Source organism: Triticum urartu, chromosome 1, assembly GCF_003073215.2.
Source record: "Triticum urartu cultivar G1812 chromosome 1, Tu2.1, whole genome shotgun sequence".
NCBI lineage: Eukaryota > Viridiplantae > Streptophyta > Magnoliopsida > Poales > Poaceae > Triticum > Triticum urartu.
The window spans coordinates 27,265,686-27,292,966 of NC_053022.1; the positions used below are offsets into that span (position 1 = coordinate 27,265,686).

The window sequence follows — 27,281 nt, forward strand, 5'->3', positions numbered from 1 at the left end:
GACAACCAAACAACATGTCTAATCTGGCCACTGGTGCAATGCAGGCAACCAGACAACATGCAGATGTTATTTCTTTCCTATATTTGCTCAACTAGGCCCAAATGGGACAAGTATGCAAAGTGCTAAAAAATGATGTAAGCAGTGATGCCACTCCCCCACTCCCGAGACTAGGGTTACCCCCGCTCCCCCCACCTCCACCGCCGCCGTCGGCCGCCAGCAGCGCACTTCCCGCCTCCCTCTCCCCCTCCCCCTCCCCCTCCCCAGGCCCCACGCTCCCGTCCACCCGCTCGCCCCCCTCCCCCCCCCACGGGCGACGGGCGGCCCCCTTCCCCATCTCATTCGGCCTCCTCCCCGTCCTTCTCCCTCCCCGCCGCCGGCGGGCGGAGTCGCCGGGCCCTGCCCGCCCGTCACTGGCGGCGGTGGGCTGTCCCTTCCCCGCTTGCTCTTGGGGGCGCGGGGGCCTCCCGATGGCGGCGGTGGTGCTCGGCCGCTGTGGTGGGGTTCGGCGGCGGGTGTCCGGCGAGCTCCGTGGTTCTCGGTGCGACGGCGCGGCCGTTGGCCGCGGGCGGTGTGGCGGTGCTGGTGGCCGGCGGCGGCCGCGCAGCCCAGATCTGGGCCCTTTCGGGCTCTATCTGGGCTAGGGCGGGCCAGCGACTCGGTGCGTGGCGGCGCTGCTCCCTAGTTGGTGGTGAAGTGGCGGTGGTCTGTGGGCGGTGGCGGCTTCGTCGGCCGGCGAGCTGCAGCGTGACGGCAGGGGCTGTCCGGACCCTTTTGGGTTCAGCCGGGCCTCGGTGCCTGGCAGGCCCCTTGTCCGCGCGTCCGGTCGGCTCCGCGGTGGCGGTGATGGTTGTCCCCTCACGTCGGTGATGTTGCGGATGCCCCCAAGGCCACTTTCCCTTCTCCCATCCGCCAGGTCTCGTGTCGGTGACCTCAGGGAGACGGCGAAGTTGATTCGGTGACCGTGGTGGCACATGTTGGTGGGCGGCGCGATGGGTGGTGCACGATGATTCGTCTGGGGTGGTGGTGGGGGTTTGGGTTGGGAGAAATCTCTGGCGGCTCGTTCGGCCCCGACGCGGTGACGCCTGTGGGTGCCGCCGGACCTTTCTGAAGGGCGTCGGGTACACCCCTGCCCTCATTGCCCCCCCCCCCCCCCCCCCCCCCCCCCCCGCGTACCGGGGGAAACCCTAGGACTAGTCCGAGCAGCAGCGGCGTCGTCGTCGCCTCCTTCTTGAAGGTGTTGCTTGGTATGCGGCGCTTCGAGTGCTGGGAACGTGGTGGTACTTCTCCGGAGGGTGCAGCGGTCGCCGGTCATCTTTGTTTCGTCGATCTGCCGTTGTTGGCATTTGTTTCTCTTTCTTTCTTCTTTGTTTTTCTTTGGGCTTGTTTATGCTGCGGCCCCAGCACCTATTGTTGGATGTATCGGTGGTTGCTTTGTAATACAAAGCGGGGGGAAACCTTTTTTCGTAATGATGTAAGCAACCAAACACGTGTCATATGACAGCCTAGCAAGAGGGACGCGTTGCCGCTGTTCCGCCAACACAGGATGTCGATGACTTAGTGTATGAGCTCGACCAGCCCCGCGGTGGGAACAACCGGCGGTGGGTGAGCAGCCAGCGCTGTAGCGGCGGGAACGGCCCGCTGCCGTTCAACCCGTGTCAGGGTCCTCTGATGTCATGCACTGACTGGTGGAGTATAAGGGGCAACTCGCATGAGCCGATTGAAACAGACACAAAATTTGTCCCTTTTTAGTCCATCTGTGTGGCCAACGGATATGAGTCCGAATCAATATTCGTCCTTCCCTGACAAGTGCAACCAATGGGAAGATCCATTTGGTCTGTTATGTCCTTTTTTTCAATAATGACAATTTGGCTTGTTTTCATCAAAATGATACAAGAAATGTTTTTTAGGAAATACACCTACCATTTTTTATAGTACCAAAAAAATACTATGCCATGCCGGCATACAACATTGCAACAAAAAATCGAATGAGCCTCGCAGCCAAGGCCTCGTAATTAATTTATTCAAAACTGACAGATATAAGGTGATCATGCATCTCGATCGATCATGAACTTTTGCCTCTTCTCAAACCAAACCTGACCGGGGCGTGAAATCCATCGTCGTGAAATGTGAGCAAGGTCATTGGCGTGAAATCCATCACAATTGCAAAGACACCAGGAGGGCGAACCGATGAGAGAAGCACAAACAATGTGGAAGGGCTCAAGGCTGGATGCAAGCTACATGGCATGAATCATATCTACACTCGTATGTAGTGAAGCAGTTGTAGGTCAGGAAAAAGGAACACACCTCTATTATCAGCGCCGATGAATGTTCGCAGGAACGGACGATCGATTTTCTCCTTGAACTCCAGTAAACCAGTTTCATTCTCTTCTTCACTGAACAATCGAGTGACGATTCCTCTCCGCCTGCATCAGTGTACAGTCCATTAGGCTCGAACCAGATTGGTCGCCTTTGGTCCGCCCGGCGTGGACTTTGCTTAACACGAGCCGTATGATATAGCACTGCTACGAGGAGACCTAGGCGCACATTTGTAGCGCGAGGAGAATGATCGAGGCGAGCCAGATGTGTGCATTTTAGGGGAGTGAAAAGCATAGAACAACCACAATATTTGCATCATTACAGCACTTCACGTTTTATTAGCAAATTGCGCCGAACGTAATGGTAAGAGCGTCTCCAGCCGTTGGTCCCCCGGGGGCGTCTAAAATCGCCCCCTGGGGTGAGCCGGCGCAAAAAATCGACCTGGGGTCAAGTTGGTCCCCAGCCGCCGGTCCCAGGGCCATCCCAAGCGCATTCAAAAAATTAAAAAATATAGCAAAATTCAAACTTCAGCGAAGTTCGGCATATATTACATTAAAAAAGTAGGTTTTTATTACATAATATATATAATTAAAAAAGAACTGGCTAAAAGTGGAGTAGTCGCCGCCGCCGTCGTCGTCGTCCGGCTTCTCCTCCTTGACGCGGCCGTCCCTGGTGGACCCCTGACCGGCGTCGCCTATGCGGGCTGGTGGCGGCGGCGCGGTGTCGTCGTCGCTGTCCTCGATGACGACGATTCCTCCTTCGTCGCGGCCCCGGTGTTGCTGCGCGAATCGCCGCAGGACGACGCACTGGCGCTCCCTCGCCATCTTCAGGGAGTCCGCACATGCCCATTCTAGGGCCGCGTCGTCGTCGCCGCCGTGCTCCGTCTTCATCGCCGGGAGGCCCGGCTCCGTCTTGGGTTTGACGAAGCACAGAGGAGCCGACGAGGGGGCTCGCCGGCCGCCCTCATTGATGACGATGCCGGCGCTGCGAGTGCGCCGGCCGAGCGGCGTCTCCGCCGCGGGCTCGGCCTTGACGCCGAGCAGCGCCGGAGCGCCGGACGAGTGTGAGGAATAGCGGGAGGAGGAGGAAGAAGAGAAGGCACCGAACCTCCTGGGCAACCATTGCCCGTCGCGTCGGCGGTGAGCTGTGGCCGTGGCGGCCGCCCTCGCCGGGGGGTATGCCAACGGCGGGTCGTTGCCGCCCTCGAGGTACGTCAGAACGCCCTCGAGGGTGCGGCCGGGGACACCCCACCACAGTTGACATCCGTCGCTGTTCTTCGGTCCGGCCACCACCGGTGCGCCGTTGGTGGACGCCATCCTCTACTGCTGCCGGCGCTGGAAGTACGCCGTCCATGCCGCTATGTTGTCGGTGGCGTACTCGGGGAGGGCGAGCTGGGCGTCGGTGAGGGAGGCGCGCACGACGTCGACCTCGTCGGCGAAGTAGCCCGATTTCACCACGGCGTCGGGCAACGGGGGAATGGGCACTCCCATGTTGCTGAGTCTCCACCCCGTTGGCCCGGTGCGCATGTCTGGCGGCGCCGGGATGTTCGCCTGGAACAGGAGCCAAGACTCCTGTTCGCGGAGCGAGCGACGGCCGAAGCCGTTGGCCGCGGCCTCATCTCCGGGGAATCGCTCGGCCATCGGGAGAGGGAGGGAGGGAGAGTGAGGGCTCGGCGGCGGCGCTCGGGAGAGGGAGGGCTCGGCGGCGGTGCTCGGGAGCGGTAGAGGGCGGGCTAGGGCTGGTGTGGCTGGTGTGGCCAGAGGCGAGGGAGGCCGCCGGCTTATCTAGCGGCGCCGCCCCTTGTGTACGCGTGCGAGGGAGGGGAGGCGTCGGCGCGCCACCCCGTGACGCGCCGTCTATGAGGAATCAATGGTAAGGCTGACCGGCGACAGCCTTGCCATTGATTCTTCGCGGGAAACCGAGGCGTTCGGGGAAGAAGACGCGCGGTGTCGCTGACGGGATGGGCCCGCGGCTCTTTCGCGTCAAAACCGCTCGCCCCGGCGCCCCCCCCAGCACCCCCCAACGCGCCGGGTTCGGCGTGGGTCCGCCGGCGCTAAATTCGGCACAAGCCGGCAAAAATGGGGCTCCTGGGGACGTGACTGGACCGATTTTTTTGCGTCGGCGCGAAAAAAATGCCTGGGAAGGCCTTTCGGGGACGCGGCTGAAGATGCTCTAATATGTGACAAAAACACTACCCTTGTGTAGACCCTCGTTTTGATGTGGCGTATGGCTGACGAGGCCAAGGGATAGGAAGCGCTAAGGCCATCACCTCGGAGACGACGGATCCGAAAACAAAATCCTCATCCACAAAGCACACTTCACGAAGGACTTCACCAAGCAGGGGTAGAACCGAACGTTCATTCAGTTCGAGGCCATCCTCGCCGACCTCTGGTGCACTATGACGCGCGCGCATGACCCGAGGCCCTGGAATGCATCGTCGATTCGGATATTCGTGGACAGGCGGCACCGACGAAGGCGAACTGCAAACAGGTTGCAGTTCAACGGGTCTTTTTTGGGCAAACAGGTTGCAGTTCGAGCCAGCCCGTAATGTCCGTCATCTTCGTGCGTTACCCCTTTTGCCACGTCAAAGTCACGGTCAAGCTGTGTTTAGTGCTTTCTGTCAAAGTTCATTTTTGCGCTCAGTGTTATCTAGCTACCTGTATTGTGGTGTATTTTTGCTAATGACGCCAGTATTGTAGTCCTTTTGAGCTTTTCACTCATTTTAGGGGGACATTGACTGATCGCGTGGCCTTCTGTGGGTCAGCTAAATGTTCTAGGAAAAGAGGCCCAGCTTATTAGTGGACTTTTGACACAGGAATTAGAACATGTGGTGGAGACCAAACTAAGCTGTAGATCTGACGACCAAAAACGCACCGATCACAAAAAAGGATGGCCAGAAATGATGAGGACGTTAGAAGGGTGGGAAATGGTTTAGTTTTACTGTCACGTGACAATTTAATAAAAAGACAAACATACTAGAAAACCCATGAAAAAGCAAAACAACTCAAAATAATACCGCCCTGTGGAATAGGACAGTTTGGTGGTGCAATCAGTGAGCACTGAGCGTCGGGGAATAAAAGGGAGCACGCGATCGTGAGTGTCATTCGTGGCTCTCACTTTCCACATTCTTTCATAGAAATACCTCTACAAAGATCTACGATAAAGGGTGAATAGAAGTAATCTCACAAAGCATAGAACGTTTACTAGTGGGAATGAGAGGAATCAGAAATTAATAGAACAGAGTCACATGGCGTCCATCGGCATATGAGCGTCTGCAGGATAGTCCCATAGGGACAAGAAGAGAGTGTGCGAGCTTCCAAGATGCGTGAACACCGCCGTGGAGCGGCAAGCTTTGCATAGACGTCTTTGAGTGATGCTATCTCGAAGGCGTCTTTGAGCGGCAAGTTTTGCATATACGTCTCTCCTGGAGCACCATCATGGCAGCGAGGAGAACCACTGTCCTACACCCATCGCCACCGCCGGCCATCATCACGGAGAAGACGCCGAAAATAACATTGGCATCCAGAAAGCCACTTTACCAAGGACTTCATTGCAGGTATCGTGCCATGGCCTTGGAGGTGTGCGGCCCACCGTTAAGGTGGTTCGAGACCATCCTCGTCCACCTCTGGCGCACTATGATGAGTGCGCTTGACCTAAGCACCATCGAGGCCTCGTTGATCCGAATATCCATGACGGGCGGCACCAGCGAATGGGTTGCGCGGCTCGGGCGATGGCAGCAGGGTCAACCGGGTTGATTTTTTTAGAAGAAAGGGTCACAATTTCACCGAGCCCTTAATTTCTGTCACCTCCGCGCCATTACCCGTTTATCATGTCAGCCATTTGCCGTATTAAAGTCGCATTCAAGCTGTGTTTAGTGCTTTCTGTCAAAGTTTAATTTTGTATTCGGTGTTTTTTCCTAGCTGCCTCTATTGTGGCGGGTTTTTTTATAATAACGCCAGTATTATGGTGGTTTTATGCTGTTCACTCGTTTTAAGGGCACAGTGACCAATCGTGTGGGATTTCGTGGGCTGGCTAACTGGGTCGGGAAAAGAGGCCTAGATTACTAAAGGGCTCCGATTTTTCTTCATGGGTAACAGCCGTTAAGACTTTTGGCCCAAGAATTACAACTCGGGGTGGAGGCCGAACTAAGATGTAGATCCGACGACCAAAAATGCACCAATCACAAAAATGAACGGTCAAAAGTGAAAAAGCCGTTAGAGGGATGGGAAATGGACCAGTTTACTCTCCTGACTATGTACATGACATGTTAATCAGAAAAAAAAGATAGACATACTTGAATATCCGGCAAAAATTAAAATATCTCACAGTAATACTACCACCCTATGCAATTGTGCGGTTTGGTGGTGCAATCAATGAGCAGAGCCATCTGGCCACTAGGCGACGGGGAATAAAAGGGAGCAAGCCATCGTGAGTGCCATTCGTTGTTCTTGCTTTCCACATTCTTTCGTAGAGAAATACCTCTACAGACATCTATGAGAAAAGGTAAATAGAAGCAAACTCACGAAGCGTAGAACCTTTACTAGAAATGAGAGGAATCAGGAATTAATAGAGCAGAGTGACATGCCGTCAATCGGCAGACGAGCGTCGGCAAGATAGTCCCACAAAAACAAAAAGAGAGTGCGCGAGCTTCCAAGATGCATGCACTCTCACTGTTGCAAATGACCCACGAAACAGGAGGGCGGCCGTGCTGGCGGAACGACGCAGCGGAGCAGCAAACTGGGGCAAACATTGCACGGACATCTTCGAGTGATGGTACACGCCACACCACACATGAATCTCTCGAGCGCACCAGCGTCACCTTCCCAGCCATGAAGAGCACGAACGTCACTACCGGGTTTATGTGCTCACCTGCATTGCACATGGAACGTGACAATTAGTTCAAGATACACCCATCTCTATCCATTTGTGTGACAAGTAATTTTGGACGGAGAAAGTATGTTGTGACAGAGATGTGTATATACCTACCTGAGACGCCGCTGGTAGAGTAGACGAGGACGGAGACGGTGGCACCGAAGGACCACGCGACGCCGAGGTAGCTAACGCCGGTGCACAGCTCGTCGGCGGTGGATGACTGGTTTCTGTACCCCACGACGGTGGCGATGCTCACGTAGAGGAGGACGACATAGGCCGTGAACTCGCCGATGAGGGCGCGGTACAGGGACCACGTGGTCAGCTCGCTCGTCTCCAGCGCCCGGACTACTGGCAGGTCCCAGTACAACACCCTCTAGACGATGATATCTGTTATCACTTCGTCGGCAGTGACCACCTTCTTCACAAAACCATAAACCCTAAACCTCATATTGCATATCCTAAACCCTAATCAAATCCGACCCTATTGGTACTATGCAGAAGCGGCCAAACAAGATTAGAGATGGCCAGGCACTTACATCTGAGAGGTTGATGCAAAGATCCGGTGTGATAAACTTGATGCACGGTGATGAGGATGATCTGGCCTCGGAAGATCTGGCGCCGCATAACCTGAGGAGGGTCACGTACGATGGAGGGAGAGTAGGAGGAGGAAGGGAGTGCCCAGCAAGTGCGAGTGACGGCGATCGAAGGCCGCAATGTGTTCGCCGGAGACTACGGCTCGAGAGGAGATGACGAACCGCTCGAAACCCAAATTCAAATGACCACGCACGATGACGTGGTGTAATAATTAAGTGCAATGTTAATGCAATTAAGTTAACTAAAAATTTTAAGATGGGAATACCCATGGACTTAATTGGGCCAATTAAAGTTAAACAATTTTTTAGGTCCAAGATACTCTTGGGTCTTAAAAAGGCCTAGTTAGTCTTATCCGCTAGATCGCCCACTACTAGGAAAAAGGCCTGCTAGTGACGCACCAGTTTTGCCTACTAATGGCGCACTACTGGTGCGCCACTAGTACCACGCCACTAGTATTATATACTAATGGCGCACCACGCCATGCGCCATTAGTATAGACCAACATATGCCATTAGTATGCCTCCCAAGGGGCCATATTTGCCCATGTGCTTTGGCATACTAATGACGCACTTAGGGGTGATGCGCCATTAGTATGAATATTAGTTTTTTTTTTACTTTTCTGATTTTTGCACAGGTTATAAAATATATTATTGGACAGAATATAGACAGCACCACACAGCAAGAGCAGATTCATCGAATACAATAGAAGATTAGTCTCCGAATACAATTCATCATATTAGTCTCCGAATTCAAAAGACCGAACAAAAATAGAACATTACAAGTCTCGAGACCGCGAGTAGCGAGTTTGTCGGAAGTAATACTAATCCTAACAAGTCCTACTAATCATGATCATACAACTTCTACTCGTTATTAATAACAAGTCATACGATCATCATCTTGATAGTCATCGAACCAACCCTACTTAATTGTTCTTAGCACATGATCATCAGTATTAGGCAGGACCTAAATACCCTATTTAAGGTAAAATAGCATAAAACAATATAGACCCTGACTCTCCATTATAGAGAATGGAGAACATCCTATCTCCAATTTTTGCGCTTCGCTTCCTTTTTCTTCCAAGAACCTCCTTACGACTGTCCATACATTTTTTTCCATCATTTGATTTTCATGTCTCCAGTTCTTTTAGAAATCTCGTATGGATAGTTGAGATTCGTAGGATGACTTGGCTGTATGTTCAAAACATTAAGACTACCTTTCTGATACATCAAATGAGGCACACAATTCTCTGGGATTATCTGTTGAAAAACATAGTAATAACTTCATAGTTAGCATTGATGTACTAGTTTTAGTAGTATGCAAAAGATGCACGGATGTCGTAATAGTAAAAATCTTACTAGGGTATCTCCATGGTAGTTACCGTAGTTGAACACATGCACTAGTGACACGTATTGACCATAATGTTGAGGAGTTTGATTGTAGATATTGTAATTCTCAATGTCAGTACAAAATCTGACCAGATGATTTTTCTCCTTGTAAGTTGTTAATTCGGAGCCATCGGTGTAGTGGGTTTTGTCTACCATCTCCCGCACATTCTTTGAACAATAAAAATAAGCTGTCAATGGAAAGCTGTCAACTATTTTGAAATAAACAATATAAATTAGCTAATAACTATGTTTGAGAAACTCACATAGCGGTAGAACTGGAGGCATATCAACAAGGACCCAAATGTCCATATTGTCTTGGTCGATGTCAGGATTACCAAGATCCATGGTGATAAGCATACCCTCATCAAAACCATACATCTTACAAAATGCTTCCCAATTTTTGCAACCAAAATGGATTACGCTCTCAGAATTATACATATTTATTTCAAAGTCCACATCGTGATGAGTCCTTAGGTGAATTTTCTTTCTTTCAGAAATTTCATGGTCTTCAAAATCCATCCTCTCCAAGACATAGTGTCTTGCATGGCATGGGATAAGCTATACTCGAATTGTAAAATATGAAAATTACACGTTGAAATAGTTGAAGTCATGCTTAATTATGAAAAAAACAATTGTCGTCGTTGCGTACCGTTTCAACTTGGAAGGTCTCCTCGAGCTTAATGCTGAAGCGCCGATCATCGTCCAGGTGAGGCCTGTCACACAGACCTCGATCGTCGTGGCACTAGTCGCACTCCCCCGGGAGACTTTCGTCGTCCCATGACGACATTTTCTACGTTCATAATTCAAAACTACATAGGATGAGTGGTTCCTCTTCCAGATTAGGGTTTATCAATGATGAGCAACTGGCATTAGTAATAACTATGAGTTGATCCTACTTAATTAAGTACTAAGATACTCCGACCCATGCATTTGTCGCAAGTACCCCATATGTCCTATTTTTAGCAAAGTCATGCTAAAATTCACGAAAAATTTCAGCATGACCTTTGCTGAAAATAGGACATATGGAGTACCCGAATTTGCCAAAACGGAAGTTAATCGACATTCTGGCAAACTCAAGGGCCTCTCGGGGTACCTGCAAAATCATCACGACATGATGGTTGGAGACAAAACCCAGCAAACTCCTTCCCTTCACTCGGGGTACAACAATATATCTTCTAGCCATGAAAAATAATACCAACTAGGATCGGTATGACCTTCGTTTTTCATTTTCTGTATGATCAATTAAATCTTTTGCAAGCTTATATGAAAAGGTTCAGCAACTTGAAACATAACTCTTGCTTGGTGTTCCAAATCATTTCATTTATATTTTAAATAATAGTAGGATTATTTCATAATAGAATTTACCTCAAAAACAAACTCCTTTAATGCCATTTTCAAACTCTGAGTTGCCTCTGTTCCACTAAAACTAATTCAAATAATTTTTGAATAAAGTAGGAAATCAATGCTGACTAAATTTTTTAAGTGCTCTTCCTAAAAATCACTAAAAGTAGGAAATCTTTAACATAATGTACCCTGCAGCTTTGTTCAATTGGTATAGTCAACAGTGGGTTTCGTTCAATTGATCAGGAGTAGGAGATCTTGGTGTTAGACCAAAAATTCAGTTATGTCATCGTCCAAAAATTGCTAATCTGATGTCACAGTAGCCACTATCTACCACGCACCATACAGAAGCACATCAGGCAACCGAACCAGCAGCAGCAGCCAATTCACACTAGCAGGATCATTGGCTGTACCAACAAAATCACACTAAGCATTGACAGTACCAACAACATTGCCAGCACCATACAAAATTGTTTCACTGGCAGCCACCAATCCAAACTAGCAGTTCACACTAGAGCAGTACACACGAGAGAGGAGACAGAGAGACGAGGAACTCACCGACGTCAGGCGGTGAGGGCGGGGCGGAGTCGGGGGACAGCGGCGCTGGCGGCGAGGCATGGAGGGGTCGGAGTTGGAGGAGGGAGACAGCCGGCAGCACGCTTGGGTGGGGTGGGGGAAAACCTAACAAAGGGGCCGAGCGAGCGTGAGAAAGAGAGAGGGGCCAAAAATTCAGTGCTTCTTCAAAGGAGAGGAGAGGAGGTCAAGGACGACGGCAATGGCGGCGTAGCAGCGGGTGGGGCGGCGGCGGGTGGGGCAGGAGGCCGAAGGCGATGGACGGGCGGAGGAGGAGGAGGGCTTACGGGGGGACGACACCGGGCGGTGGCGCGGTGGGTGGGGCGGTGATGTCTACTACACAACCTTCTTCTTGTAGACGCTGTTGGGCCTGCAAGTGCACAGATTTGTAGGACAGTAGCAAATTTCCCTCAAGTGGATGACCTAAGGTTTATCAATCTGTAGGAGGCGTAGGATGAAGATAGTCTCTCTCAAGCAACCCTGCAACCAAATAACAAAGAGTCTCTTGTGTCCCCAACACACCCAATACAATGGTAAATTGTATAGGTGCACTAGTTCGGCGAAAAGATGGTGATGCAAGTGGTATATGGATAGTAGATAAAGGTATTTGTAATCTGAAATTATAAAAACAGTAAGGTAGCAAGTGATAAAAGTGAGCGTAAACGGTATTGCAATGCTAGGAAATAAGGCCTAGGGTTCATACTTTCGCTAGTGTAAGTTCCCTTAACAATACTAACATAATTGGATCACATAACTATCCCTCAACCTGCAAAAAAGAGTCACTCCAAAGTCACTAATAGCGGAGAACAAACAAAGAGATTATGGTAGGGTACGAAACCACTTCAAAGTTATTCTTTCCAATCAATCCATTGGGCTATTCCTATAAGTGTCACAAACAGCCCTAGAGTTCGTACAAGAATAACACCTTAAGATACAAATCAACCAAAACCCTAATGTCACCTAGATACTCCAATGTCACCTCAAGTATTCGTGGGCATGATTATACGATATGCATCACACAATCTCAGATTCATCTATTCAACCAACACATAGAACCTCAAAGAGTGCCCCAAAGATCTACCGGAGAATCATGACGAAAACGTGTGCCAACCCCTATGCATAGGTTCATGAACCCGCAAGTTGGTCACCTTAACATACATCAAGTGGCACGCAGTATCCCATTGTCACCACAGATATCCACGACAAGACATACATCAAGCGTTCTCAAATCTTGAAAGACTCAATCCAATAAGATAACTCCAAAGGGGAAACTCAATCCATTACAAGAGAGAAGAGGGGAAAGAAACATCATAGGATCCAAATATAATAGCAAAGCTCGCGATACATCAAGATCGTATCATCTGAAGAACACGAGAGAGAGAGAGAGAGATCAAACACATAGCTACTGGTACATACCCTTAGCCCCGAGGGAGAACTACTCCCTCCTCGTCATGGAGAGAACCAGGATGATGAAGATGGCCACCGGAGAAGGATTGCCCCCTCCCGCAGGGTGCCGGAACGGGTCTATATTGGTTTTCGGTGGCTACGGAGGCTTCTGGCGGTGGAACTCCCGATCTATTGTGCGTTCTGAAAGTTTTAGGTCACATAGGTATATATGGGTGCAGGAGGTACGTCAGGGGAGCCACGAGGGCCCCACGAGACAGGGGGCGGGCCCTAGGGGGGAGCACGCCCCCCACCCTTGTGAGCACCTCGTTTCTTCCTTGATGTGGGGTCCAAGTCCATCAGGTGTGTTTCCTTCCAAAAATAACTTCTCCAATTGATTTCGTTCCGTTTCGACTCCGTCTGATATTCCTTTTCTTCAAAGCACTGAAATAGGCATAAAACAACAAATTTGGGCTGGGCCTCCGGTCAATAGGTTAGTCCCAAAATTAATATAAAAGTGGATAATAAAGCCCGATATTGCCCAAAACAGTAGATAATATAGCATGGAGCAATCAAAAATTATAGATACGTTGGAGACGTATCAAGCATCCCCATGCTTAATTTCTGCTCATCCTCGAGTAGGTAAATGATAAAAAAGATAATTTTTGATGTGGAAAGCTAGTTGGCATAATTTCAATGTAATTCTTCTTAATTGTGGTACGAATATTCAGATCCATAAGATTCAAGACAAAAGTTTAATATTGACATAGAAACAATAATACTTCAAGCATACTAACTAAGCAATTGTGTTTTCTCAAAATTACATGGCCAAAGAAAGCTATCCCTACAAAATCATATAGTCTGGCTATGCTCCATCTTCACCACATAAAGTATTTAAAACATGCACAACCCCGATGACAAGCCAAGCAATTGTTTCATACTTTTGATGTTCTCAAACTTTTTCAATCTTCACGCAATACATGAGCGTGAGCCATGGATATAGCACTATAGGTGGAATAGAATGATGGTTGTGGATAAGACAAAAAGGGGGAAGATAGTCTCACATCAACTAGGCGTATCAACGGGCTATGGAGATGCCCATCAATAGATATCAATGTGAGTGAGTAGGGATTGCCATGCAACGGATGCACTAGAGCTATAAGTGTATGAAAGCTTAACAAAAGAAACTAATGGGTGTGCATCCAACTCGCTTGCTCACGAAGACCTAGGGCATTTTGAGGAAGCCCATCATTGGAATATATAAGCCAAGTTCTATAATGAAAGATCCCCACTAGTATATGGAAGTGACAACATAGGAGACTCTCTATCATGAAGATCATGGTGCTACTTTGAAGCACAAGTGTGGTAAAAGGATAGTAGCATTGTCCCTTTTAATTTTTTTTATTTGGCCTTTCTTTTTTTATTTGGCCTTTCTTTTTTTAGGACAATGCTCTATTGAATGATGATCATCACACTTCTATTTATTTACAACTCAATGATACAACTCGATAATAGAACAAAGATGACTCTATATGAATGCCTCCGGCGGTGTACTGGGATGTGCAATGATGCATGAGTGACAAGTATGAAAGAATTATGAACGGTGGCTTTGCCACAAATACGATGTCAACTACATGATCATGCTAAGCAATATGACAATGATGAATGTGTCATGATGAACGGAATGGTGGAAAGTTGCATGGCAATATATCTCGGAATGGCTATGAAAATGCCATAATAGGTAGATATGGTGGCTGTTTTTAGGAAGGTATATGGTGGGTTTAAGGTACCGGCGAAAGTTGCGCGGTACTAGAGAGGCTAGCAATGGTGGAAGGGTGAGAGTGCGTATAATCCATGGACTCAACATTAGTCATAAAGAACTCATATACTTATTGCAAAAATCTAGAAGTTATCAAAGCAAAGTATTACGCGCATGCTCCTAGGGGGATAGATTGGTAGGAAAAGACCATCATTCGTCCCCGACCGCCACTCATAAGGAAGACAATCAATAAATAAATCATGCTCTGACTTCATCACATAATGGTTCACCATACGTGCATGCTACGGGAATCACAAACTTCAACACAAGTATTTCTCAAATTCATAACCACTCAACTAGCATGACTCTAATATCACCATCTCCATATCTCAAAACAATCATGAAGTATCAAACTTCTCTTAGTATTCAACACACACATAAGAGAATTTTATTATTAATCTTGTATACCTAGCATATTAGGATTTTAAGCAAATTACCATGCTATTTAAGACTCTCAAAATAATATAAGTGAAACATGAGAGTTCATCTATTTCTTCAAAATAAAACTACCACCATGCTCTAAAAGATATAAGTGAAGCACTAGAGCAAATGACAAACTACTCCGAAAGATATAAGTGAAGATCAATGAGTAGTCGAATAATTATGCAACTATGTGAAGACTCTCTAACATTTAATAATTTAAGATCTTGGTATTCTATTCAAACAGCAAGCAAAGCAAAATAAAATGACATTATAATACTGGCAAACATCATGTGAATAAGCAAAAACTTAGGATCAACCGATACTAACCGATAGTTGGTGAAGAAGAAAGGTGGGATGCCAACCGAGGCATCCCCAAGCTTAAATGCTTGAGACTTCTTGAAATATTATCTTGGGGTGCCTTGGGCATCCCCAAGCTTGAGCTTTTGTGTCTCCTTAATTCCTCCCATATCACGGTCTTCCTAAATCTCAAAAGCTTCATCCACACAAAACTCAACAAGGACTCGTGAGATAAGTTAGTATAAACCATTGCCAAAATCTTATCATACTCTACTGTATAAAATCACTAAAATTATTATTCAATATTGCATACTAAATACCTATGCATATTTAATAGTCCTATCCTCAAATAGAATCATTTAAGAAGCAAACATATGAAAACAATGCAAACATAACAGCAATCTGCCTAAACAGGATAGTCTGTAAAGTATGCAGCAACATCCATACTTCCCTAACTTCAAAAATTATGAAAGAAAATTACCACTGTAGTAAATTTATCAGAGCTTAATATGCAAAAGGTTTCAACATTTTATCACATTCTGACTTTTCTAGGGAATTATTGCAACAGCGGTAAACTTTCTGTTTTCAAACAGCAACATGTATACTTGTAACATAGGCATAGTAAAGACTATCAATGCCACTTTTATTGAAATAAAAGATGCAAAACATTGTTATAAATAACAGCAATCAAATCTTCACAAAATAAATTGACGCTCCAAGCAAAACACATATCATGTGGCGAATAAATATATAGCTCCAAGTAAAGTTACCGATGAACGAAGACGAAAGAGGGGATGCCTTTCGGGGCATCCCCAAGCTTAGGCTCTTGGATATCCTTTAATATTACCTTGGGGTGCCTTGGGCATACCCAAGCTTAGGCTCTTGCCACTCCTTATTCCATAGTCCATCGAATCTTTACCCAAAACTTGAAAACTTCACAACACAAAACTTAACAGAAAACTCGTAAGCTCCGTTAATATAAGAAAATAAATCACCACTTCAAGTTACTGTAATGAACTCATTCTTTATTTACATTGGTGTTAAACCTATTGTATTCCAACTTAACTATGGTTTATAAATTCTTTTACTTGCCATAGATTCATCAAAATAAGTAAACAACACATGAAAAACAGAATCTGTCAAAAACAGAACAGTCTGTAGTAATCTGAATCAAACATATACTTCTGGAACTTATAAGATTCTCAAATAAATTTCTGGACCTGAGTAATTTATCTATTAATAATCTGCAAAAATAATTAACTAAATAGCACTCTCCAAATAAAAATGGCAGCAATTCTCGTGAGAGCTAAAGTTTCTGTTTTTGACAGCATGATCAACAAGACTTTCCCTAAGTCTTCCCAAAGGTTCTACTTGGAAAAAACACTAATTAAAAGCATAAAAACCACATCTAAACAAAGTCTAGATGAATTATTTATTACTAAACAGGAACAAAAAGCAAGGAATTAAAATAAAATTGGGTTGCCTCCCAACAAGCGCTATCGTTTAATGCCCCTAGCTAGGCATGATGATTTCAACGATGCTCACATAAAAGATAAGAATTGAAACATAAAGAGAGCATCATGAAGAATATGACTAGCACATTTAAGTATAACATGCTTCCTATGCATAGGGATTTTGTGAGAAAACAACTTATGGGAACAAGAATCAACTTGCATAGGAAAGTAAAACAAGCATAACTTCAAAATTTTAAGCACATAGAGAGGAAACTTGATATTATTGCAATTCCTACATGCATATATTCCTCCCTCATAATAATTTTCAGTAGCATCATGAATGAATTCAACAATATAACCAGCACCTAAAGCATTCTTTTCATGATCTACAAGCATGCAAAATTTATTACTCTCCACACAAGCAAAATTATTCTCATGAATAATAGTGGGAGCAAACTCAACAAAATAACTATCATGTGATTGAAAATTAAGATCAAGATGACAAGTTTCATGGTTATCATTATTCTTTAAAGCATACGTGTCATCACAATAATCATCATAGATAGGAGGCATGCTTTCATCATAATAAATTTGCTCATCAAAACTTGGGGGACAAAAAATATCATCTTCATCAAACATAGCTTCCCCAAGCTTGTGGCTTTGCATATCATTAGCATCATGGATATTCAAAGAATTCATACTAACAACATTGCAATCATGCTCATCATTCAAATATTTAGTGCCAAACATTTTATAGATTTCTTCTTCTAGCACTTGAGCACAATTATCCCTTCCATCATACTTACGAAAGATATTAAAAAGATGAAGCGTATGAGACAAACTCAATTCCATTTTTTTTGTAGTTTTCTTTTAGAAACTAAACTAGTGACAAAACAAGAAACTAAAAGACTCGATTGCAAGATCTAAAGATATACCTTCAAGCGCTAACCTCCCTGGCAACGACGCCAGAAAAGAGCTTGATGTCTACTACACAACCTTCTTCTTGTAGACGTTGTTGGGCCTGCAAGTGCACAGGTTTGTAGGACAGTAGCAAATTTCCCTCAAGTGGATGACCTAAGGTTTATCAATCCGTAGGAGGCGTAGGATGAAGATAGTCTCTCTCAAGCAACCCTACAACCAAATAACAAAGAGTCTCTTGTGTCCCCAACACACCCAATACAATGGTAAATTGTATAGGTGCACTAGTTTGGCGAAGAGATGGTGATACAAGTGGTATATGGATAGTAGATAAAGGTATTTGTAATCTGAAATTATAAAAACAGCAAGGTAGCAAGTGATAAAAGTGAGCGTAAACGGTATTGCAATGCTAGGAAACAAGGCCTAGGGTTCATACTTTCGCTAGTGTAAGTTCCCTCAACAATACTAACATAATTGGATCACATAACTATCCCTCAACATGCAACAAAGAGTCACTCCAAAGTCACTAATAGCGGAGAACGAACGAAGAGAGTATGGTAGGGTACCAAACCACCTCAAAGTTATTCTTTCCAATCAATCCATTGGGCTATTCCTATAAGTGTCACAAACAGCCCTAGAGTTCATACTAGACTAACACCTTAAGATACAAATCAACCAAAGCCTAATGTCACCTAGATACTCCAATGTCACCTCAAATATCCGTGGGCATGATTATACGATATGCATCACACAATCTCAGATTCATCTATTGAACCAACACATAGAACCTCAAAGAGTGCCCCAATGATCTACTGGAGAATCACGACGAAAATGTGTGCCAACCCTATGCATAGGTTCATGAACCCGCAAGTTGGTCACCTTAACATACATCAAGTGGCACGTGGTATCCCATTGTCACCACAGATATCCACGGCAAGACATACATCAAGTGTTCTCAAATCTTTAAAGACTCAATCTGATAAGATAACTCCAAAGGGGAAACTCAATCCATTAGAAGAGAGAAGAGGGGGGAAGAAACATCATAGGATCCAAATATAATAGCAAAGCTCGCGATACATCAAAATTGTATCATCTCAAGAACACGAGAGAGAGAGAGAGATCAAACACATAGCTACTGGTACATACCCTCAGGGCATCTCCATCCGTTGGCCCCCCAGGAGGGGCAAAAAATCGCCCCCTGGGGGCGCACCGGCGCTAAACCGCGCACTGGGGGCGTGATGCCCCCCAGTCGCGGCCCCCCACGGGTTTTTAAAATGTTCAAATTCGGCGCAAACACAACGCAAACACGTTCAAGTTCGTTCAAATTTAAACATATTTTACAAAAAAAGGAAAAACTACCACGGGCTACCCCCGCCGTCTCCCTCGCCGCCCGCCTCGCCGCCCGCCCACACGGTTCTACATGCCGGGGAGGTTGTAGAACCGCGTGTAGCCACCGCCGCCGTCGTCGTCGTCGTCGTCGCCCCCGCCGACGCCTCCGCCGTCCCTGCTGCATCCCTCCCCCGGTTGGCGCGGCGGTTGGACGGTCCGGGGGCGGCGGCGTCGTCGTCGTCGCTGGCGAGGACCACGACGCCGTGCTCGTCCTCGCGCCCACGCTTGCGGGCGGCGATCTCCTCTAGGGCCTGGCGTTGCCGGACCATCTCGTCGCGGAGGTAGTCGTCCCGCATCCACTGCCGGGCGCCCTCGTCGGAGAAGCCACGCCGGGCTATCTCCTCGTACTCCACGGGGAGGCCGGGCTCCGGCTTGGGCTCCGGCTTGGGCTCGACGAGGACGAAGCGGCCAGTGGGGGAGGCATTGTCGCCGATGCGGACGCCGGAGCTACGGGTGTGCGTGCTGACAGGCGTGCCCTGGGGCTCCGGCTTGACGGGGCGGAGGTGGAGGCAGGGGGAGCCGCCGGACGAGGAGGAGGACCCCCCGGTCTCCATGCGCCTCGGGGTCCAGGAGGTTCCCCGACGGCGTGAGAAGGACGGGGGGCAGGGTACTCGAGGCGCGGCGTGTTGCCGCCCTCGATGTACTCGAGGACGGCCTCCAACGTGCGCCCAGGCACGCCCCACCACCGACGCCGGCCCGCGGCGTTGAGCCTGCCGGAGGGCACGAGGCTGTTGGTGGCCTCGAGCTGCTCGGCATGACGGCGGCGGAAATAAGGCTCCCAGAGCGGGCTGTCGGGGACTTACCGTGGCCCCTCCCTCACCGCATGCGGCAGGGACGAGCGAATGCGTGCGATCTCCGCACGCCGTGCCGCGCCGGTGGGTACCGGGGGCACCGGCACGCCGCCGGCGCTGATCCTCCACACCCCGGGCACCCGCATGTCTGGCGGGACCGGGTACTCGGCCACGAAAAGGAGGCGAGCCCCGTCCTTGTGAAGATGACGGCAGCCGAAGCCGTTCGCCACCGCGCCGTCGCCTGGGAAGCGCTCGGCCATGGGTGTGATGAACTGGAGACGGCGAGAGAGAGGAGAGGGAGGAACGACGACAGCGAGAGAGTGCGAGTCGCCGAGTGCGCTGGGGCGCGTCTTATAGGCCGAGGCGCCGCCCGTGCGCGAGCCGCCGTGTGTACGCGTGGCGGGCAAGGGAGGGCGAGGGACGCGCGTCATCCGGTCTTCACTGCGCCGCCCGTGAGGCATCAATGGGCGCAGGCTGACCGGCGCGGCAGGGCGGCAGCTTTGGCATTGATTTGCCGCGGGAAACGAGGCGATGAGGACGACGAAGGGGCGAGAAGAGAGCCGTGTCCCTGACACGGCAGGCCCACGGCTGTTTCGCGCCAAAACAGTTCGCCCAGGCGCCCCCGGGCGCCCCCGGCACGCCGGGTTCGCCCTGGGTCCGCCGGCGCTATTTTCGTCCCAGGCCGGCGAAAATCGGGCTCCAGGGGGCGCGACTGGGCCGATTTTTGGCGCCGGCGCAAAAAAAACGCCTGGGGAGGCCTTCCTGGGGGCGCGGCTGGAGATGCCCCCAGCCCCGAGGGAGAACTACTCCCCCCTCGTCATGGAGAGCATCGGGATGATGAAGATGGCCACTGGAGAAGGATTTCCCCCTCCGGCAGGGTGCCAGAACGGGTCTAGATTGATTTTCGGTGGCTACGAAAGCTTCTGGCGGTGGAACTCCGATCTATTGTGCGTTCTAGAAGTTTTAGGTCACGTAGATATATATGGGTGCAGGAGGTACGTCAGGGGAGCCACGAGGGCCCCACGAGACAGGGGGTGCGCCCTAGGGGGGGCGCCCCCCACCCTCGTGAGCACCTCGTTTCTTCCTTGACTTGAAGGTCCAAGTCCATCAGGTGTGTTTCCTTCCAAAAATAACTTCTCCAGTTGATTTCGTTCCGTTTCGACTCCGTCTGATATTCCTTTTCTTCAAAACACTGAAATAGGCATAAAACAACAAATCTGGGCTGGGCCTCCGGTCAATAGGTTAGTCCCAAAAGTAATATAAAAGTGGATAATAAAGCCCAATATTGCCCAAAACAGTAGATAATATAGCATGGAGCAATCAAAAATTATAGATACGTTGGAGACGTATCAGGCGGCGGTGCAGTGGGTCGGCGGCGAGGACCGAGACGGCGAGGCGGGGCGCGGGGGTCGTCAGAGCGGGTGTGGAGCGAGGGAGGGAAGTGGAGGGAGGGACGAAGGGATCGGGCGAATTAGTTACGGGGAAGATTACTAATGGCGCACCCCCTGGCGGTGCGCCATTAGTTAGGGGGAAAAACTTAGTAATGGCGCACTGTCTACATCATGCGCCATTAGTATGTTTGGAAAAATGAATAAAAAAATTTGATACTAGTGGCACACCATGTATCTAGTGCGTCATTAGTGTCTTACACACTAATGGCGCACCTGCACATGGTGCGCCACTGCTATATTGTAGTGGCGCACCACATGTCAGATACGCCATTAGTATCCATTTCATCTATAGCCCTTTTCCTAGTAGTGGCCCATATAATATATGTGCTCGGGTGTATTATAATGCACCGTAAAATTTGCCTATATATTAATTAATTAAACCCATTAAGAGGAGCTAGAATGGTAGCCAACCAGCCACGCCATGTGGCGAATGCTGGTTGGTCATGGTGAGAAAGGTATTTTTAGAGTTTTTAAATGGTAGGGAGAATTTTTTTGAGAAAAGTTTCTTCAGGCTTCTTTTTTTCCTTTTAAGATAGTTGTGATGTCCACGTGATGCAAGAATATTTTTTAAAAGTTTTAACATGATAGTGAGGTGCGCATAACTTCCTCATAAGCGGCCCGCAATGGCGGGCCCAACCACTAGTATATATATACAGGTCCGGCCGTGATCACAACAAGCTAGCTAGCTGAGAGGAGAAGGCGTCTGGTACGGGGACGAAGGTGTCGCGGGGGGTGCACTTGGGGTCGGTTTCGGAGAAGACGGCGTAGGCAAGGACAAAGGTGCCCGAGGTCTTGGCGCCAAGGGCCGCCCCGAGCGAGGACCCCCGGGCCACCGTGTTGGCTGCCGCCACGTACAGCACTGAGCGCACCAGCGTCACCTTCCCGACCATGAAGAGTGCGAACGTCACTGCCAGGTTTATGTGCCCACCTGCATTGCACAGGGAAGGCGACAATTAGTTCAATATACACCTATTTCTAACTATTTCCGTGACAAGTAATTATGGACAGAGAAAATATGTTGTGATAGAGATGTGCATATACCTACCTAAGACGCCGCTGGTACAGTAAACAAGGACGGAGACGGTGGCAACGAAGGACCACGCGACGCCGAGGTAGCTGACGCCGGTGCACAGCTCGTCGGCGGTGGATGACTGGTTTCTGTACCCCACGACGGTGGCGATGCTCACGTAGAGGGGGACAACATAGGCCGTGAACTCGCCGATGAGGGCGCGGTACAGGGACCACGATGTCAGCTCGCTCGTCTCCAGCGCCCGGACTGCCGGCAGGTCCCAGTACAACACCCTCTAGATGATGATATCTGTTATCACTTCGTCGGCAGTGACCACCTTCTTCACAAAACCATAAACCCTAAACCTCATATCACATATCCTAAACCCTAATCAAATCCGACCCTATTGGTACTATGCAGAAGCGGCCAGACAAGATTAGAGATGGCCAGGCACTTACATCTGAGAGGTCGATGCAAAGATCCGGTGTGATAAACTTGATGCACGGTGATGAGGATGATCTGGCCTCGGAAGATCTGGCGCCGCATAACCTGAGGGGGGGTCACGTACGATGGAGGGAGAGTAGGAGGAGGAAGGGAGTGCCCAGCAAGTGCGAGTGACGGCGATCGAAGGCCGCAATGTGTTCGCCGGAGACTAGGGCTCGAGAGGAGATGACGAACCGCTCGAAACCCAAATTCAAATGACCATGCACGATGACGTGGTGTAATAATTAAGTGCAATGTTAATGCAATTAAGTTAACTAAAATTTTTAAGATGGGAATACCCATGGACTTAATTGGGCCAATTAAAGTTAAACAATTTTTTAGGTCCAAGATACTCTTGGGTTTTAAAAAGGCCTAGTTAGTCTTATCCGCTAGATCGCCCACTACTAGGAAAAAGGCCTGCTAGTGACGCACCAGTTTTGCCTACTAATGGCGCACTACTGGTGCGCCACTAGTACCACGCCACTAGTATTATATACTAATGGCGCACCACGCCATGCGCCATTAGTATGCCTCCCAGGGGGCCATATTTACCCATGTGCTTTGGCATACTAATGGCGCGCTTAGGGGTGATGCGCCATTAGTATGACTATTAGGTTTTTTTACCTTTCTGATTTTTGCACAGGTTACAAAATATATTATTGGACAGAATATAGACAGCACCACACAGCAAGAGCAGATTCATCGAATACAATAGAAGATTAGTCTCCGAATACAATTCATCATATTAGTCTCCGAATTCAAAAGACCGAACAAAAATAGAACATTACAAGTCTCGAGACCGCGAGTAGCGAGTTTGTCGGAAGTAATACTAATCCTAACAAGTCCTACTAATCATGATCATACAACTTCTACTCGTTATTAATAACAGGTCATACGATCATCATCTTGATAGTCATCGAACCAACCCTACTTAATTGTTCTTAGCACGTGATCATCAGTATTAGGCAGGACCTAAATACCCTATTTAAGGTAAAATAGCATAAAACAATATAGACCCTGACTCTCCATTATAGAGAATGGAGAACATCAACATCCTATCTCCAATTTTTGCGCTTCGCTTCCTTTTTCTTCCAAGAACCTCCTTACGACTGTCCATACATTTTTTTCCATCATTTGATTTTCATGTCTCCAGTTCTTTTAGAAATCTTGTATGGATAGTTGAGATTCGTAGGATGACTTGGCTGTATGTTCAAAACATTAAGACTACCTTTCTGATACATCAAATGAGGCACACAATTCTCTGGGATCATCTGTTGAAAAACATAGTAATAACTTCATAGTTAGCAATGATGTACTAGTTTTAGTAGTATGCAAAAGATGCACGGATGTCGTAATAGTAAAAATCTTACCAGGGTATCTCCATGGTAGTTACCGTAGTTAAACACATGCACTAGTGACACGTATTGACCATAATGTTGAGGACTTTGATTGTAGATATTGTAATTCTCAATGTCAGTACAAAATCTGACCAGATGATTTTTCTCCTTGTAAGTTGTTAATTCGGAGCCATCGGTGTAGTGGGTTTTGTCTACCATCTCCCGCACATTCTTTGAACAATAAAAATAAGCTGTCAATGGAAATAAGCTGTCAACTATTTTGAAATAAACAATATAAATTAGCTAATAACTATGTTTGAGAAACTCACATAGCGGTAGAACTGGAGGCGTATCAACAAGGACCCAAATGTCCATATTGTCTTGGTTCGATGTTAGGATTACCAAGATCCATGGTGATAAGCATACCCTCATCAAAACCATACATCTTGCAAAATGCTGCCCAATTTTTGCAACCAAAATGGATTCCGCTCTCAGAATTATACATATTTATTTCAAAGTCCACATCGTGATGAGTCCTTAGGAGAATTTTCTTTGTTTCAGAAATTTCATGGTCTTCAAAATCCATCCTCTCCAAGACATAGCGTCTTGCATGGCATGGGATAAGATATACAAGAATTGTAAAATATGAAAATTACACATTGAAATAGTTGAAGTCATGCTTAATTATGAAAAAAAACAATTGTCGTCGTTGCGTACTGTTTCAACTTCGAAGGTCTCCTCGAGCTTAATGCTGAAGCGCCGATCATTCTCCAGGTGAGGCCTGTCGCATAGACCTCGATCGTCGTGGCACTAGTCGCACTCCCCCGGGAGACTTTCGTCGTCCGATGACGACATTTTCTACATTCATAATTCAAAACTACAAAGGATGAGTGGTTCCTCTTCCAGATTAGGGTTTATCAATGATGAGCAACTGGCATTAGTAATAACTATGAGTTGATCCTACTTAATTAAGTACTAAGATACTCCGACCCATGCATTTGTCGCAAGTACCCCATATGTCCTATTTTTAGCAAAGTCATGCTATAATTCACGAAAAAATTCAGCATGACCTTTGCTGAAAATAGGACATATGGAGTACCCGAATTTGCCAGAACGGAAGTTAATCGACATTCCGGAAAACTCAAGGGCCTCTCGGGGTACCTGCAAAATCATCACGACATGATGGTTGGAGACAAAACCCAGCAAACTCCTTCCCTTCACTCGGGGTACAACAATATATCTTCTAGCCATGAAAAATAATACCAACTAGGATCGGTATGACCTTCGTTTTTCATTTTCTGTATGATCAATTAAATCTTCCGCAAGCTTATATGAAAAGGTTCAGCAACTTGAAACATAACTCTTGCTTGGTGTTCCAAATCATTTCATTTATATTTTAAATAATAGTAGGATTATTTCATAATAGAATTTACCTCAAAAACAAATTCCTTTAATGCCATTTTCAAACTCTGAGTTGCCTCTGTTGCACTAAAATTAATTCAAATAATTTTTGACTAAAGTAGGAAATCAATGTTGACTAAATTTTTTAAGTGCTCTTCCTAAAAATCACTAAAGTAGGAAATCTTTAACATAATGTACCCTGCAGCTTTGTTCAATTGGTATAGTCAACAGTGGGTTTCGTTCAATTGATCAGGAGTAGGAGATCTTGGTGTTAGACCAAAAATTCAGTTATGTCGTCGTCCAAAAATTGCTAATCTAATGTCACAGTAGGCACTATCTACCATGCACCATATAGAAGCACATCAGGCAACCGAACTAGCAGCAACTAGCAGTTCACACTAGAGCAGTACACACGAGAGAGGAGACAGAGAGACGAGGAACTCACCGACGTCAGGCGGTGATGGCGGGGCGGAGTCGGGGGACGTGGCTGGCGCGAGGCGTGGAGGGGTCGGAGTTGGAGGAGGGAGACAGCCGGCGGCGCGCTTGGGTGGGGTGGGGGAAAACCTAACAGAGGGGCTCGAGCGAGCGTGAGAAAGAGAGAGGGGCCAAAAATTCAGTGCTTCTTCAGAGGAGGGGAGAGGAGGTCAAGGACGATGGCGATGGCGGCGTAGCAGCGGGTGGGCGGCGGCGGGTGGGGCAGGAGGCCGAAGGCGATGGACGGGCGGAGGAGGAGGGGGCTTACGGGGGGACGACACCGGGCGGCGGCGCAATGGGTGGTGCGGTGATGTCTACTACACAACCTTCTTCTTGTAGACGTTGTTGGGCCTGCAAGTGCACAGGTTTGTAGGACTGTAGCAAATTTCCCTCAAGTGGATGACCTAAGGTTTATCAATCTGTACGAGGCATAGGATGAAGATAGTCTCTCTCAAGCAACCCTGCAACCAAATAACAAAGAGTCTCTTGTGTCCCCAACACACCCAATACAATGGTAAATTGTATAGGTGCACTAGTTCGGCGAAGAGATGGTGATACAAGTGGTATATGGATAGTAGATAAAGGTATTTGTAATCTGAAATTATAAAAACAGTAAGGTAGCAAGTGATAAAAGTGAGCGTAAACGGTATTGCAATGCTAGGAAATAAGGCCTAGGGTTCATACTTTCGCTAGTGTAAGTTCCCTTAACAATACTAACATAATTGGATCACATAACTATCCCTCAACCTGCAACAAAGAGTCACTCCAAAGTCACTAATAGCGGAGACCAAACGAAGAGATTATGGTAGGGTACGAAACCACTTCAAAGTTATTCTTTCCAATCAATCCATTGGGCTATTCCTATAAGTGTCACAAACAGCCCTACAGTTCGTACTAGAATAACACCTTAAGATACAAATCAACCAAAACCCTAATGTCACCTAGATACTCCAATGTCACCTCAAGTATCCGTGGGCATGATTATACGATATGCATCACACAATCTCAGATTCATCTATTCAACCAACACATAGAACTTCAAAGAGTGCCCCAAAGATCTACCGGAGAATCACGACGAAAACGTGTGCCAACCCCTATGCATAGTGAAGGAAATATGCCCTAGAGGCAATAATAAAGTTATTATTTATTTCCTTATATCATGATAAATGTTTATTATTCATGCTAGAATTGTATTAATCGGAAACATAATACATGTGTGAATACATAGACAAACAGAGTGTCACTAGTATGCCTCTACTTGACTAGCTCGTTAATCAAAGATGGTTATGTTTCCTAACCATGAACAAAGAGTTGTTATTTGATTAACGAGGTCACATCATTAGTTGAATGATCTGATTGACATGACCCATTCCCTCCTTAGCACCCGATCGTTTAGTATGTTGCTATTGCTTTCTTCATGACTTATACATGTTCCTATGACTATGAGATTATGCAACTCCCATTTGCCGGAGGAACACTTTGGGTGCTACCAAACGTCACAACGTAACTGGGTGATTATAAAGGAGCATTACAGGTGTCTCCAGAGGTAGATGTTGGGTTGGCGTATTTCA

The 27,281-nt window shown here is 47.4% G+C and overlaps 2 pseudogenes; both read right to left on the bottom strand.

Annotated features, from left to right (window-relative positions):
- Window positions 1-6,850: 6,850 nt before the first annotated feature.
- On the bottom strand, window positions 6,851-7,636 carry LOC125532632 (annotated as a pseudogene).
- Window positions 7,637-21,674: 14,038 nt separating this feature from the next.
- Window positions 21,675-22,385, bottom strand: LOC125532634 (annotated as a pseudogene).
- Window positions 22,386-27,281: the final 4,896 nt, after the last annotated feature.